Source organism: Cherax quadricarinatus, chromosome 3 (assembly GCF_038502225.1).
Source record: "Cherax quadricarinatus isolate ZL_2023a chromosome 3, ASM3850222v1, whole genome shotgun sequence".
Taxonomy (NCBI): domain Eukaryota; kingdom Metazoa; phylum Arthropoda; class Malacostraca; order Decapoda; family Parastacidae; genus Cherax; species Cherax quadricarinatus.
The window spans coordinates 17,225,309-17,243,239 of record NC_091294.1 but is presented as its reverse complement, the minus strand read 5'-3'; the positions used below and the strand labels follow the sequence as shown (position 1 = coordinate 17,243,239).

The 17,931-nt window shown below is 41.0% G+C and overlaps 1 protein-coding gene across 5 annotated transcripts in view; it reads right to left on the bottom strand.

Annotated features, from left to right (window-relative positions):
• The window catches only part of LOC128706562 (dynamin-binding protein), a 188,703-nt gene that overhangs the window by 126,775 nt on the left and 43,997 nt on the right, over positions 1–17,931 (bottom strand). The gene's annotated exons all lie outside the window — the stretch shown is intronic.

Sequence of the window (17,931 nt, the reverse complement as noted above, 5' to 3'; positions counted from 1 at the left end):
TCAACAAAACCAATTTGTAATAAAGTTGGTAGAATTACCGACAATATGTAAAGTAAAAGGACACAAGTGCAACTAATGTGACATTTATTGTGGCAACGTTTCGCTCTCCAGGAGCTTTATCAAGCCATTACTAATGTCACATTAGTTGCACTTGTGTCCTTTTACTTTACAAAACCAATCTGCATGTCACACTTGTCAACCAAGCGCATGTTTTGTGTATAATCAATCACTGACACTGGTTTTCGAATACGTTCATTAGTCACTCGATCAACTTTGCATTTCATTACGGTGAATGGTTGTCAACAATGTGACATCTCGTTTGTCATGCCACCGTAATGCCATGATGTCATTAGCAGTAAACACCTGCACGTCATCACCACGAGCACCTGCGTTGAGCCTGGGCATATGTTTACGATTAGAACGCACTGTGCCACACACATCTGTCTTGTTCACTCGCATGAAATCACTGAGTAATGGGCTTGTGTACCAGTTATCGGTATATAATGTATGCCCCTTACCAAGATAAGGTGCCATCATGTTTCTCACTACGTCACCTGAGATACCCAATAACATCTTGGTATCTTTCATTGTTTTACTACCCGTGTATACAACAATATCCAACACCAGGCCACTGTCACAATCACAGAGTACAAACAGTTTTATACCAAAGCGTTTCCTCTTGCTCGGTATATACTGCTTGAATGACAGTCTACCTTTGAACAAAATCAAAGACTCGTCAATTACAAGATTCTTGAATGGATAAAAGTATATGCTGAACTTTTGTTTGAGATACATGAAAACATTTCTAATCTTGTATAACCTGTCACTTCTGTCAGGCCTGGTTTGGTCAGACAAGTGCAACATACGTAAGAGTAAGATAAACCTGTTCACTGGTATGATTTCACTGAAGACCGGGGTAGAAATTAGCCGATCTGTGGACCAGTATGCTTTTATATTATGCTTATAGACGTGAGGCATAAGCATTATTGTTGCAAAAAGCAAATACATTTCTGCAACAGTCGTCTCTTTCCACCTGTGTAGTCTTGACTGTGGTGATAAGATCGTACTTGCCATGGTGTACTCAAAATACTTATTACTTTCCCTGACAATAATTTCCATCAATGGCTGGTCAAAGAATAATTCAAAGAATTCCAGTTCATTGGCCGTGGTTCCAAGGGGACAAGTAGGTAGAATTCCACTTTGAGAATCATCAAAGTGGTGAGGCTTGGGAACAAAATTGAGATTTTGCTGCCAATCCCACATACGGTTTGCTGGTGGATACTGGACATCATAGGCTGGTTGTGCGGGTGGTTGTGGTTGTGGTGGGCTGGTGGTTGGCGCTCCGCTTTATCCTTGAACTGACGAGTCAGCAGCGTGGGTCCCAGCGTGGCCTGGTGAGTCATGCATGGCGGTGCCACTACCATCACCATTAACACCATCCACTGATGCCTGTGGTCTATCCATGCCAAGTGTAGCCACATCATCCTCATTATCACTACCTAAAACTGGTGTTGGGCCACGGGATGTACTCCGGGATGTACTCCGGGATGTACTCCGTCCCCTGGGCACAGCATAGGGTACACTACCCGAGCGCATGCGGCAGCGAACATACCGACGCTTCACTGGTGAATATGATTCCTCACTATCACTACTCGATTGATCGTCGAGCGCAATAAAATCACAGTCCACGTCACTATCATCATCATTACTGAAGTCAGAGGCCTGGCCACGCGAAAATATTAGTTTTCTCTTGCGATGAGGAACAACCGACCGTGAGTCACGAGTGCCCACACCAGAAGTAGAAGGTTGAGGATCGTCAGGGTTTTCTGCACTATTATCGATATCCTGGTCATTCTTTTCGGTCACTAACTGATCAAAGCCGTAGAATTCGTCTTCATTTCCACTTCCATCAGTGTCAGAACTATCAGATAGGAAGAGGAGAGTCCCAATTTTCCGGGGAGTGAGAGCTGACTTGCGACGAGGCATGGTGAACAAGGGTAACTGAGCAGGCGTTCCCACAATGCTATGCGGGCGCCTAGATTTTTTGTTTATGGCGCACACCCACCACGCAGACCCGTTCTCTCACACGTAGGCCTATGAGCGTTTTCGCGCTAAATTTGACGGCGCTAAAATTTTGGCGTAGATCTACGGTTTGGACACTCAACGTAAAGCCGTTGATCTACGGGACGGACCCTGAAAGGGTTCAAGACACAGCATCATCAACACGGCCACTTGATACTGGAGTTCCACAGGGAAGTGTCCTTGGACCCCTGCTCTTCCTCATTTACATCAATGATCTTCCAAATGTATCCCAACACCTGAATCCCATTCTCTTTGCTGATGACATGACTTATGTCATCTCTCATCCTAATCTTGCCACCCTCAACACCATTGTTAATGAGGAGCTGCTCAAAATATCAACTTGGATGACAGCCAATAAACTTACACTTAACGCTGACAAAACCTACTATATTATGTTCGGTAGCAGAGCAGGTGTTGCGCAACTTAACATTAAGATTGACAGCACTCTAATTGCCAGACATAATGAGGGCAAATTCCTAGGCCTACACCTCGACAACAACCTGAATTTCAGCACCCATATCCAACACATAACAAAAAAAGTATCCAAAACAGTTGGGATCCTCTCTAAGATACGATACTAAGTGCCACAAAATGCCCTTCTCACACTATACCATTCACTCATTTATCCATACCTCACCTATACTATTTGTGCTTGGGGATCAACTGCAGCAACACACCTAAAGCCGATAATAACCCAACAAAAAGCTGCAGTAAGAATAATCACTAAATCCCATCCCTGGCAACACACCCCCCACTCTTCATAGATCTAAACTTACTCCCTGTTCAGAACATCCACACTTACTACTGTGCAATCTACATCTACAGGACCTTAAATTCCAATATTAACCTTGACCTAAAACGCTTTCTTGATAGTTGTGACAGGACCCACAAGCATAACACCAGACACAAACATCTCTACGACATTCCCCGTGTCCGACTAATCTATACAAAAATTCAATGTATGTCAAAGGCCCTAAAATCTGGAACACCTTACAAACTCTAGAACTGCAGACACATTCATCACCTTCAAAACTACCGTTAGAAAACATCTTATCTCCCTGATACACCCCGTCAACTAACTACATAAAAACCACCTGGCGGTTCACACTTACACTCACTCACTCACCCATTTAACTATAAGCACAGAAATATGTATCTTAATCTTAAAATAATGATTCCTAACTAGTCACAAGTTTGCCTGTGATACTCCAATATAGAAACTATGTATTGTACCAAAACAAAAGCATTCACATTGCTAAACTCACAAACTAGTATTTAGTAACTTAGTATTTAGTCATTTAGTATTTAGTCAACTTACTCCACAATTTGTCATAATTTAGGGTTAAGAATTAATCTAAGTTTGCCCGAAATGCCTAGCCTTGCTAGGTGTTCTAGTGGCCCCCTCTGTAATTAGCATTTTATTACATGTAAACCACACAATAACCAAAATCTGTAAACCTCGCATTGTAATCCTTATAGAGAATAAAATTTGATTTGATTTATACAATGCTTGAACTAATATATTCAGCACTCAAAAAAAAAAAAAAAAGGAAATTCCCGAGACTTTTCACAAGCCTACGAAAAGCATTTGATACAGTCGACCATGACCTACTGCACCTAAAACTTGAACATTACGGGGTCAGAGGACACTCTCCCGATTACTTAAAATCTTATCTTAGTGACAGAAGCCAGAATGTATACACAAATGGCATCAATTCCACTACACAACCTCTTCTTGTTGGAGTCCCACAGGGTAGTGTCCTTGGCCCACTTCTCTTTCTCACTTACATCAATGACCTCCCTTAAACCTGTTTCGTTTTCAGATGACACTACTTATGTCTTCTCTCACCCAAACCCAACTATACTAACGCTGTAAATGCCGAACCACTAAAAATATTAACTTGGATGATTACCAACAAACATACTCTCAATATAGACAAAACCTATCTCATGATATTTGGAAAAAGAGCTTCAAAAAGTACAGCTAAACATACTGATAAATGGTTCACCCATTTCAAGAAACACAGAGGGTAAATTTCTAGGACTCCACCTTGACTGCAGTCTCAAATTCCAGACAAACATACAGCAAATATCCAAGAAAGTCTCCAAAACAAAGAGCATCCTTTCAAAGATATGGTACTATGTACCCCAACAGCTCATCTTGCTCTTTACCAATCTCTCATCTACCCTTACCTCACCCATGGCATTTCTGCAAGCGTTTTAGGTCAAGGTTGATATTGGAGTTTAAGGTCCTGTAGATGTAGACTGCACAGTAGTAAGTGTGGATGTACTGAACAGGGAGTAAGTTTAGATCTATGAAGAGTGGGGGGGGGGTGTTGCCAGGGATGGGATTTAGTGATTTTTCTTACTTCAGCTTTTTGTTGGGTTATTATTGGCTTTAGGTGTGTTGCTGCAGTTGATCCCCAAGCACAAATAGCATAGGTGAGGTATGGATAAATAAGTGAGTGGTATAAAGTCATGAGATACACTTACTAGTTGACAACTGTTTGGGGTTACCCCTTTATCGGTATAGTATGTTTGAAACTTATCAGAGTCTGTGTTAAAGACATTTGATGCAGCTGGTAGTTTACTTACTAGTGTTGATGCAACAGATGTGTAGTAGGAATTAAAACAATTTGCCACCTTAGATGTTTCGTGGCATACCTCGTTATCGATAGTGAGTAATATGTTAGACCTATATACTGGCTTATGGCTATACCCCACTGTGTTAGTTGTTGCCAGAGCTTTCTAGGGTTATGCTTATACTCTTCAATTTTTGAGCAATAGTGCTTTGCCTTTGCTCCTTTTATAAGTCTCTACGCTCTGCTCCTCACCCTTTGGAATTCATTTAGTGCTGCAATATCCTGTCTGTTTGCTTTAAATCTTTTCAGCAGCTGGTGTCTGAATTTCATATTATCTAATATCTCAGTAGTCATCCAGGGTTCAGTTCTCCGTTTAATCCTAACTTCTTTAACTGGTGCAATATTATCAAGGATAACAGTGAACATTGTTTTGAATTCTTCCCAGGCATCGTTTACGTCCGTGCAACTTGTTATCACCGTACAGTCACAATTGTGTAGCCTATTTACCAGTGTTTCTTTACTGTAGTTTCTAGCTGACCTCATTTTTATTGTCCTGTGTAGGCCTATCCTATCCCTAGTGATTTTCCTAGTGCAGTAAATGATGAAATGATCAGTAAGACCTGTGGTAATGACGCCTGACTGACTAATGTTCTCAGAGCGGTTACAAAGTATGTGGTCAATTAGGGTGGCTGAGAACTGTGTGATCTGGGTTGGTGTGTTAATTAGTTGAGTGTAACTATTTAAACCTAGAATTTGCTTATACCTTTTGCATAGCCCGTTATTTTGCTGCTGAAAACAGATATTGAAGTCGCCCAGTATTATTGTCTCGCAATTGTTTTCAAGTCTGGACAATTTTTTATTTTATTTATTAACACACTGGCCGATTCCCACCAAGGCAGGGTGGCCTGAAAAAAGAAAAACTTTCACCATCATTCACTCCATCACTGTCTTGCCAGAAGGGTGCTTTACACTACAGTTTTTAAACTGCAACATTAACACCCCACCTTCACAGTGCAGGCACTGTACTTCCCATCTCCAGGACTCAAGTCCGGCCTGCCAATTTCCCTGAATCCCTTCATAAATGTTACTTCGCTCACACTCCAACAGGACGTCAAGTATTAAACACAATTTGTTTCCATTCACTCCTATCAAACACGCTCACACATGCCTGCTGGAAGTCCAAGCCCCTCGCACACAAAACCTCCTTTACTCCCTCCCTCCAACCTTTCCTAGGCTGACCCCTACCCCGCCTTCCTTCCACTACAGACTGATACACTCTTGAAGTCATTCTGTTTTGCTCCATTCTCTCTACATGTCCGAACCACCTCAACAACCCTTCCTCAGCCCTCTGGACAACCGTTTTGGTAATCCCGCACCTCCTTCTAACTTCCAAACTACGAATTCTCTGCATTTATTCACACCACACATTGCCCTCAGACATGACATCTCCACTCCCTCCAGCCTTCTCCTCGCTGCAACATTCATCACCCATGCTTCACACCCATATAAGAGCGTTGATAAAACTATACTCTCATACATTCCCCTCTTTGCCTCCAAGGACAAAGTTCTTTGTCTCCACAGACTCCTAAGTGCACCGCTCACCCTTTTCCCCTCATCAATTCTATGATTCACCTCATCTTTCATAGACCCATCCGCTGACACGTCCACTCCCAAATATCTGAATACATTCACCTCCTCCATACTCCCTCCCTCCAATCTGATATCCAATCTTTCATCACCTAATCTTTTTGTTATCCTCATAACCTTACTCTTTCCTGTATTCACTTTTAATTTTCTTCTTTTGAATACCCTACCAAATTCATCCACCAACCTCTGCAACTTCTCTTCAGAATCTCCCAAGAGCACAGTGTCATCAGCAAAGAGCAACTGTGACAACTCCCACTTTATGTGTGATTCTTTATCTTTTAACTCCACGCCTCTTGCCAAGACCCTCGCATTTACTTCTCTTACAACCCCAACTATAAATATATTAAACAACCACGGTGACATCACACATCCTTGTCTAAGGCCTACTTTTACTAGGAAATAATCTCCCTCTTTCCTACATACTCTAACTTGAGCCTCACTATCCTCATAAAAACTCTTCACTGCTTTCAGTAACCTACCTCCTACACCATACACCTGTAACATCTGCCACATTGCCCCCCTATCCACCCTGTCATATGCCTTTTCCAAATCCATAAATGGCACAAAAACCTCTTTAGCCTTATCTAAATACTGTTCACTTATATGTTTCACTGTAAACACCTGGTCCACACACCCCCTACCATTCCTAAAGCCTCCTTGTTCATCTGCTATCCTATTCTCCGTCTTACTCTTAATTCTTTCAATAATAACTCTACCATACACTTTACCAGGTATACTCAACAGACTTATCCCCCTATAATTTTTGCACTCACAAACTTCCTCCACACTCACAACTGGCTCTTCCTCACTCCTACAAGATGTTATTCCTCCTTGCCCTATACACGAAATCACAGCTTCCCTATCTTCATCAACATTTAACAATTCCTCAAAATATTCCCTCCATCTTCCCAATACCTCTAACTCTCCATTTAATAACTCTCCTCTCCTATTTTTAACTGACAAATCCATTTGTTCTCTAGGCTTCCTTAACTTGTTAATCTCACTCCAAAACTTTTTCTTACTTTCAACAAAATTTGTTGATAACATCTCACCCACTCTCTCATTTGCTCTCTTTTTACATTGCTTCATCACTCTTTTAACCTCTCTCTTTTTCTCCATATACTCTTTTCTCCTTGCATCACTTCTACTTTGTAAAAACTTCTCATATGCTAACTTTTTCTCCCTTACTACTCTCTTTACAACATCATTCCACCAATCGCTCCTCTTCCCTCCCGCACCCACTTTCCTGTAACCACAAACTTCTGCTGAACACTCTAACACTACATTTTTAAACCTACCCCATACCTCTTCGACCCCATTGCCTATGCTCTCATTAGCCCATCTATCCTCCAATAGCTGTTTATATCTTACCCTAACTGCCTCCTCTTTTAGTTTATAAACCTTCACCTCTCTCTTCCCTGATGCTTCTATTCTCCTTGTATCCCATCTACCTTTTACTCTCAGTGTAGCTACAACTAAAAAGTGATATGATATATCTGTGGCTCCTCTATAAACATGTACATCCTGAAGTCTACTCAACAGTCTTTAATCTACCAATACATAATTCAACAAACTACTGTCATTTTTTCCTACATCATATCTTGTATGCTTATTTATCCTCTTTTTCTTAAAATATGTATTACCTATAACTAAACCCCTTTCTATACAAAGTTCAATCAAAGGGCTCCCATTATCATTTACACCTGGCACCCCAAACTTACCTACCACACCCTGTCTAAAAGTTTCTCCTACTTTAGCATTCAGGTCTCCTACCACAATTACTCTCTCACTTGGTTCAAAGGTTCCTATACATTCACTTAGCATCTCCCAAAATCTCTCTCTCTCTCTCCTCTACATTCCTCTCTTCTCCAGGTGCATACACACTTATTATGACCCACTTTTCGCATCCAACCTTTACTTTAATCTACATAATTCTTGAATTTACACATTCATATTCTCTTTTCTCCTTCCATAACTGATCCTTCAACATTACAATACCCAACAAAAAGCTGCAGCCTGATTGATTACCAACTCCTGCACTAGGCAGCACACTCCACTGCTTTTTAAGAGCCTTAACTTGCTTAATATATAAAACATCTACACTTATTATTGTGCCTACTACACACACAGAACATTATACTCAAATATTATTAACCCTCCTCTCTAACTCCTCCTTGATTACTACAACAGAACATACAGGCATAACACAAGGCACAAATCACTCTTCGATATCCCTCGCGTCCATTTCTACCTATGCAAAAATGCTATGCACATAAAGGGCCCGAATATCTGGAATTCATTGCCAGAACACACTAAATGGCCCCTGCCTGCAAATCAATTTAAGGCCCTACTTAGAAATCACCTCATCACTCAAAATTAACCAGACAAACACTATACAGTGGAACCTTAGTTTTCATCATTAATTCGTTCCAGAAAGTCCGATGAAAACTGAATTCAATGAAAACTGAAGCAGTATTTCCCATAAGAAATAATGTAAACCCAATTAATCTGTTCCAGACACCCAAAAGTATTAACAAAAAATACATTTTATAGAGAATAACTATAGTTTTACATACAGACAACAATGAGAAATAAATAAAAAGGACTAATGAAATGGATAAATGAACATCTAATATCACTTTTACCTTTATTGAAGACTCTTGCTGGTGTATGGCAGACACGAGGGCAGAGGAAGGAGGAGAGGTTATTGGTTGGAAAGGGAATCACCCTCCATAAGGACTTGATGTATCAAGTCCCTATCCAGGGTTACTTCCCTTCTTTGTCTTTTACTGGCACTGGACCACTGTCACACAATAAAATCTGTCCAGAGAGGTCTGTTTCTGGCATCTCTAAGATTTGCTTAAAATGGGACAAGGCACTGTCATTGAACATGTTACAGACATGGCTTGCAACAGCTTTGTTAGGGTGATATTTCTCCACAAAACTTGGCAACTCACTCCATTTTGCATACATGTCCATAATCACTGAAGAAGGCACATTCTCCCTTCTCTCTTCCTCTTCCTCTGAAGCAATTTCCTCATCTGCAATCTGTTGCTGTTCCAGCTGAATGTGTTGCAGCTCTTCATTGGTTAGCTCTTTCCCGTGATTGTCCACTAACTCTTCCACATCCTGGCCACTCACATCCAACCCCATGAACTTCCCCAAAGCCCCATGGTGGTGTATTTAGCAGTCGCATTCAATAAACAAGCACAAAAAACAATTGATTATTACGAAATGTTCTGGATGAACAAGCAGGGTAATGCTCACTTGACAAGAAACAAAGCCAGAATTACTCAGAACGCGTGGGATGCTTTCTGTGGGCGAGGGCAGGCAGACACGTTCAGTACAGCGGAGCGATGAAAACAGAAATGATGAACAAAAACTGGGACAAAATTTTGACGAAAAAAGTCATTTGTGGTCACAGTGGTGCCTATGCTAACCTTCCTATGGTGTAGAAATATACCTAGTTGGACGAATCTTATTATGGCTAGCTGGTCCAGTGGCTAACGCGACGGTCTGGAGTTTTGAGACTCTCTGACCGTGGTTTCAAATCCCGCCCGTGGTATGGTTTAATCTACTCCTACCTCATCTCCCACAACATACTCAAACCTTGTCAGTTTGGATTCAGGCTAGGCTGTGGTTCATATGTTGGACCACATGTGGCCAGCAGTAACAACCTGGTTGATCAGGCCCTGATCCACTGGGAGGCCTGGTCGTGGACCGGGCCGTGGGGGCATTGATCCCCAGAATACTCTCCAGGTAGACTCCAGGTAGATTATACCCATATTAGAACTAATATACACAGCTCTATAGGTAGTAGGTCGGTAAACAGCAACCGCCCAGGGACGTACTACCGTCCTGCCAAGTGAGTGCAAAACGAAAGCCTGTAATTGTTTTACATGATGGTAAGATTGCTGGTGTCCTTTTTTCTGTCTCATAAACATGCAAGATTTCAGGTACATCTTGCTGCTTCTACTTACACTTAGGTCACACTTCACATACATGTACAAGCATATATATATATATATATATATATATATATATATATATATATATATACACACCCCTCTGGGTTTTCTGCTATTTTCTTTCTGGTTCTTGTTCTTGTGTATTTCCTCATATCTCCATGGGGAAGTGGAACAGAATTCTTCCTCTGTAAGCTATGCGTGTTGGAAGAGGCGACTAAAATGCCAGAGACAAGGGGCTAGTAACCCCATCTCTTGAATAAATTACTAAATTTACAAAGAGAAACTTTCGTTTTTCTTTTTTGGCCACCCTGCCTTGGTGGGATACGGATGATTTGTTGAAAAAAAAAAAATACACAACTCTCGAGAAAAAAGAAGTCCCACTGGGAATCTTCACAGAATTACATAAAGCTTTTGATACAGCTGACCATGATTTGTTGCACATAAAATTAACACACTATGGTATAAGAGGGCACTCCCTCAACTACCTAAAGTCATACCTTAGCAACAGAAGCCAATATGTGTACACAAATGAAGCTAACTCTTCCACACAACCAATTACAGTTGGGGTCCCACAGGGAAGTGTCCTTGGCCCACTTCTCTTTCTCATTTACATCAATGACCTACCAAATGCATCTCAACTACTCAAACCTATATTATTTGCAGATAACACTACATATGTCTTCTCTCACCCAAGCCCAGTCATACTAGCCAGCACTCTAAATGCTGAATTACAGAAAATATCTACCTGAATGATGACAAAAAGGTTACTCTCAATACTGACAAAACCTATTTCATTCAGTCTAGAAACAGATCTACAAATGTTCCACTTAACTTAATGATAAACAGATCACCTGTCACAAGACTCACAGAGGGAAAATTCTTAGGAATCCTCCTTGACAGTAGCCTCAAATTTCAGACACAAATATGTACAACAAATTTCCAAGAAAATCAATAAGACAGTAGGCATACTATCAAAGATACGGTACTATGTTCCACAACCAGCTCTCCTTGCCCTGTATCACTCACTCATTTACCCCTATCTCACTTATGGAGTTTGTGCATGGGGCTCAACAACAATAAATCATCTAAGACCATTAATAATCCAGCAAAAGGCTGCAGTCAGAAAGATAGCAAAATCCAACTCCAGACAGCATACGCCACAAATATTCAAAAGTCTAAACTTACTCACTGTAAAGAACATCCATACGTATTATTGTGCCTACTACATACATAGAACACTACACTCAAATATAAACCCTCCACACAAACTTCTCCTTACTAACCTTAACAGGACACACAACCATAACACAAGACACAGATCACTCTTTGAAATTCCCAGTGTTCATCTTACACTATGCAAAAACTCAATGCAGATAAAGGGCCCAAAAATTTGGAATTCATTACCAGTGAATACCAAAGGAACCCTGTCTGTACATCAATTCAAGACTCTTTTTTAAAAATCATCTACTCACCCAAAACAAAATCCTTAGTACTTACCTTCACCTACAAATAATGTTGTTGCAGTGATAACACCAGGAGGCAGCTCTGACGAGAACTCACACACACACAAGCTTTTAAATCTCTGCACAAAATTCAACTTAAACCAGCAAATAATAGAGCCTACTAGGCTGGAGAATACACTAGACCTCATCTTCACTAACAATGATGATCTGATACGAAATGTCACCTTATCAAAAACAATATACTCAAGATCACAACATAATCGAGGTTCAGACATGTATGCGCGGAGCCCCAGACCGACAAAATGAAATTAGTCACGAGGGAGCCTTCACCAAATTCAACTTCAATAACAAGAACATAAAGTGGGACCAAGTAAATCAAGTCCTAAACGATATAAGCTGGGAAGATGGACTAAGCAACACAGACCCCAACTTATGCCTAGAACAGATTAACTCAGTGGCACTCGATGTATGCTCAAGGCTTATTCCTTTAAGAAAAAGGAGGAGTAGATGTAAAATAGAAAGAGATAGCCACTCCCTTTACAGGCGATGGAAAAGAATAACAGAGTGGCTAAAAGAGGCCAATATATCTGAAATGTGTAGGGACTCACTGGTCAGAGAAATAGCAAACATCGAACTTAAGCGAAAGGAATCTTATAGGAGTCAGGAATCGCAGGAAGAACTAAAAGCCATAAATGAAATCGAAAGAAACCCAAAGTACAGTGGACCCCCGGTTAACGATATTTTTTCATTCCAGAAGTATGTTCAGGTGCCAGTACTGACCGAATTTGTTCCCATAAGGAATATTGTGAAGTAGATTAGTCCATTTCAGACCCCCAAACATACACGTACAAACGCACTTACATAATTGGTCGCATTGGGAGGTGATCGTTGAGTGGGGGTCCACTGTATTTCTTTTCTTATGCCAAATCGAAGTCGAGAACAACATCCAGTATCGGGCCCCTACTTAAACAAAATGGGTCCTACACAGATGACAGCAAGGAAATCAGTGAGCTACTCAAGTCCCAATATGACTCAGTTTCTAGCAAGCCGCTAACCAGACTGAGAGTCAAAGATCAAAATGAATTTTTTATGAGAGCCACAGAATTTGGTTAACACAAGCCTATCTGATATTATCCTGACGCCAAATGACTTTGAACAGGTGATAAATGACATGCCCATGCACTCTGCTCCAGGGCCAGACTCATGGAACTCCATGTTCATCAAGAACTGCAAGAAGCCCCTATCACGAGCTTTTACCATCCTATGGAGAGGGAGAATGGACACTGGGGTCATCCCACATTATTATTATAATCAAAAAGAAGCGCTAAGCCACAAGGACTATACAGCAAGGGGTCATCCCACAGTTACTAAAAACAAGAGACATAGCCCCACTCCACAAAGGGGGCAGTAAAGCAATAGCAAAGAACTACAGACCGATAACATTAACATCCCATATCATAAAAATCTTTGAAAGGGTCCTAATAAGCAAGATCACCACCCATCTAGATACCCATCAATTACACAACCCAGGGCAACATGGGTTTAGAGCAAGTCGCTCCTGTCTGTCTCATCTACTGGATCACTACCACAAGGTCCTAGATGCACTAGAAGACAAAAAGAATGCAGATGTAATATATACAGACTTTGCAAAAGCCTTCAACAAGTGTGACCATGGCGTAATAGCGCACAAAATGCATGCTAAAGGAATAACAGGAAAAGTCGGTCGATGGATCTATAATTTCCTCACAAACAGAACACAGAGTAGTAGTCAACAGAGTAAAGTCTGAGGCGGCTATGGTGAAAAGCTCTGTTCCACAAGGCACAGTACTTGCTCCCATCTTGTTTCTCATCCCCATATCTGACACAGACAAGGATGTCAGCCACAGCACTATTTCTTCCTTTGCAGATGACACCCGAATCTGCATGACAGTGTCTTCCATTGCAGACACTGCGAGGCTCCAGGCGGACATCAACCAAATCTTTCAGTGGGCTGCAGAAAACAATATGAAGTTCAACGATGAGAAATTTCAATTACTCCGATACAGTAAACATGAGGAAATTAAAACTTCATCAGAGTACAAAACAAATTCCGGCCATAAAATAGAGCGAAAAACCAATGTCAAAGACCTGGGAGTGATCATGTCGGAGGATCTCACCTTCAAGGACCATAACACTGTATCAATCGCATCTGCTAGAAAAATGACAGGATGGATAATGAGAACCTTCAAAACTAGGGATGCCAAGCCCATGATGACACTCTTCAGGTCGCTTGTTCTATCTAGGCTAGAATATTGCTGCACAATAACAGCACCTTTCAAGGCAGGTGAAATTGCTGACCTAGAAAATGTACAGAAAACCTTCACGACACACAAAACGGATATAAAACACCTCAATTACTGGGAGCGCTTGAAGTTCCTGAACCTGTACTCCCTGGAATGCAGGCGGGAGAGATACATGATTATATACACCTGGAAAATCCTAGAGGGACTAGTACCGAACTTTCACACGAAAATCACTCACAACGAAAGCAAAAGACTCGGCAGACGATGCAACATCCCCCCAATGAAAAGCAGGGGTGTCACTAGCATGTTAAGAGACAATACAATAAGTGTCAGGGGCCCAAGACTGTTCAACTGTCTCCCAGCATACATAAGGGGGATTACCAATAGACCCCAGGCTGTCTTCAAGCAGGCACTGGACAAGCACCTAAAGTCGGTACCTGACCAGCCAGGCTGTGGCTCGTACATTGGATTGTGAGTAGCCAGCAGTAACAGCCTGGTTGATCAGGCTCTGATCCACCAGGAGGCCTGGTCACAGACTGGGCCACGAGGACGTTGACCCCCAGAACTCTCTCCAGGTAAACTCCAGGTCCAGGTAAACAAAGCTAACAAATCACTTTCCACTGCCTCAAAATATGATTGCTCACTGTGTTACTCCCCTAGCCTCAGAACCCCATAAGTAAATGCTCTAAGTACAATAAATTCTCATATTTTAACCTAATGCAAATGTTGAATAACAAATATTTAACAGATGTATAACCTACTGTTTAATTAGTGCAATCTTAAATTCAAATTCAAATTTATTTCATTTGTGCTTTTATTATTCCTGAATCCAAACTGACAGGGGTTTAGTATGTTGTGTTAGACGAGGTAGTAATAGATCCGTCCATGAATTAATTTTTCAAGGATTTTAGAGAGCAGGGGTAAGTTAGAAATTGGTCTATAGTTAGTTTGGTCTATAGTTAGTTTGGTCTATAGTCAGTTTGGTCACCTTTGTGGATCAGGGTGACCCTCGCTATTTTGAGAATTGCTGGGAAGGTGGAGGATTCAATGGATTTGTAAAAGAATGTTGCAATAATTGGTGACAATACTTGAGAAGCTTTTTTGTACATAAAAGTTGGCAAGTTGTTTATGTCTCCTGCCTTGTTTTTAAGGGTGATGATGATGAATGAGACTTCTGTTGGGTTGGTAGGGGCTAGGAATAGTGCATTCAAGAAGGTGCCCGAGAGGTAGTCTGATGGACGGGTGTTTGAGCTTGGGATTTTGCTGTTTCAGTTGGTGGGAGTAGGGGCTCGTCTGATTTTTTAAATTTGATTTTGTTTTTGGATATCTTTTTAGTTCCTAGAATTTCAGATAGGGTTTTCCAGGTCTTTTTCATGTTACCTTTGATGTTATGTAACCTGTTTTCATAATACAATTTTTTAAACCTTCTTTCAGGCTGGTAAGAGTGGACGAGTGATGTTTAGACTATTCTCTAGTTATTTGACCCATTCTGTACTGTTTTTCATATTGGTACTTTGTCAATGGATTTACCCCTTTCAGGGTCCGTGCCATAGATCTAAGGCTTTAACATTGAGGGTCCAAACTGTAGGTCTACGCCAAAATTCTAGCAGCGTTAAATTTAGTGCAAGAAGGCTGGTAGGCCTACAACTGAGAGAATGGGTCTGGGTGGTCAGTGTGCGGACTATAGAAAAAATCTGGACGCCTGCATAGCATTGTGGGAACGCTGCCAAAGTAGCTTTGTTCATCATACCTGGCGGCAAGGAAGCTCTCACTCCCCACTCACTCTCCTGGCGAATTCTGACTCTCCTCTTCACAACTTACAGTTCTAAGACTGATGGAAGTGGATCAGAAGAGGAATTCTATGGTTTTTAACCATATGGTACCATTGTACCATATGGCACAATGGTGCCATGTCATACAATGGTATCATATGGTACAATGTACCATATAGTACATTGTACCATATGATACATTGTACCACATGGTACAGGGTACAGGGACCCTAATGGAAATAAGTCTGTCTGACTCTTTTTGGTTATCCTAGGTTCTCCAAACATATACTACTATGTATGATAGTCTGTGTAACTTTATTTGTGTATACCTAAATAAACTTACAATGCCACATGTGCTTGAGTAAGTTTATTCAAGTGTACACAAATACAGTTAAATAGATTATCATACATAGCAGCATATGTATAGTATCCTAGGATAACCCAGAAAAGTCAGGGTGATTTATTTCCATAGAGATCCCTGTATCTGTACCATATGGTGTCCTGTACCATATGGTACCCTGTACCATATGGTACCCTGTACCATATGGTACCCTGCACCATATGGTACCCTGCACCATATGGTACCCTGCACCATATGGTACCCTGCACCATATGGTATCCTGTACCATATGGTACCCTATATCATATAGTACAATGTACCATATGGTATGCTGTAACATATGATACCATTTACCATATGGTCAGTTGGAGATGTTGATGTCACAAGGCACCAGCCAAGACTGAGTGAGTAGCAACGCAAGTCACTGACTCAGCAGTTTCCAAGACAAAGCGCTTTGTCATCCACCTCAAGGAACACGTCGAGTGGCTGTACATTTGTAAATATATATAACATTACATTACTAATATACAACATTTTTGCATATTTTTGTTGTAAACAATTAATATTGTAAATTAAATAATTATGAAAATATTAGTGTGTTTATTGTGTTGAATACAACAGTACCATATAGTACCATATGGTGCCATTGTATTATATGGCACCTAAACTCCAAGGAAATGGCAGGTCTGTAGGACTTTTTTCCTCAGTGCCAAATGAGGGAAAGAATTGAGCATTTAAACATGGCTGACCGGCATCCAAACAGCAGCTACTGCCAGACGTACAACTAGCGAAGTGAAATTCTCATCTTTACTGACGTTCATCTGTACTGACAGTAGCATCATATCTGTACCACCATCATATCACCTGTACCAGTGCTAACGAGAGGGAAACGCAGGAGACATCGTCAAATCAACAGTACAAAACTTCAAGGTTATAGGACGGTTATCCCTCAGTGCCAGTTGTGGGAAAGAAGTGAATAGTTAAACAGTCAAGGTTAATGTTTTAGTAGCTGACCTATATTCAGCTGACCAGTGTACAGTGAGAGAATCATAGCAGAAAACGCCAAATATATCTATAAACTCAAGGAACTTCAGGTTGTAGGTGGCGTTTACTTCCCTCAATGTTTTAAAAATGGCTGATTCAGCAAACCAGGACATGAGTCAACAACGCGACACAACCCCCGATAAATGGAATTGAGGGGGATTTGGAAGGATAAAACCATTGATTAAACCTTTCTGGTCTACCAGAATGGAAAGGAGTTAGAAGTTAATTGGTGAAGCCGGACTGTGAAGTGAGGTGGGGAAGGGGAATGTGTAATAAGGGGTTAACTGAAAGGGGAGTGTGAAGTTAAGGGAAAAGTGAGCAGTGAAGAGGGTTTTGAAGAAGAAAATTTACTAGTAATTCAGTGGTGATTACTAAAGCAGATACTAAGTGTACTAGGGACTGGAAAAGAGAAATAAATATTATTGTACATGAGTAAAAGAGCGAAGAGTAAAAATGGCAGGCATTAGGGGGGTACAGACTGCCATAATTATATTTATCTTCCTTCTTCAATTCCATGAAGAAAGAAATCAGTCATGGGGGCTGGAAAAGGTGAATGGAGTAACAGCGCCCTGGACAGTAAAAGCCCAACAGTTGCCATCCTACCAGAAAAGTAAATGTCACTATCACCTCAAGGTATGGCAACACTGCATACCCAAACAAAAACAGTGGCACACAGCTGTTATTGTAGCACTCTTAAGTGGTGATATCCAAATTAATCCAGGACCTCAAACTATTGTGCAGAGGCAAATCA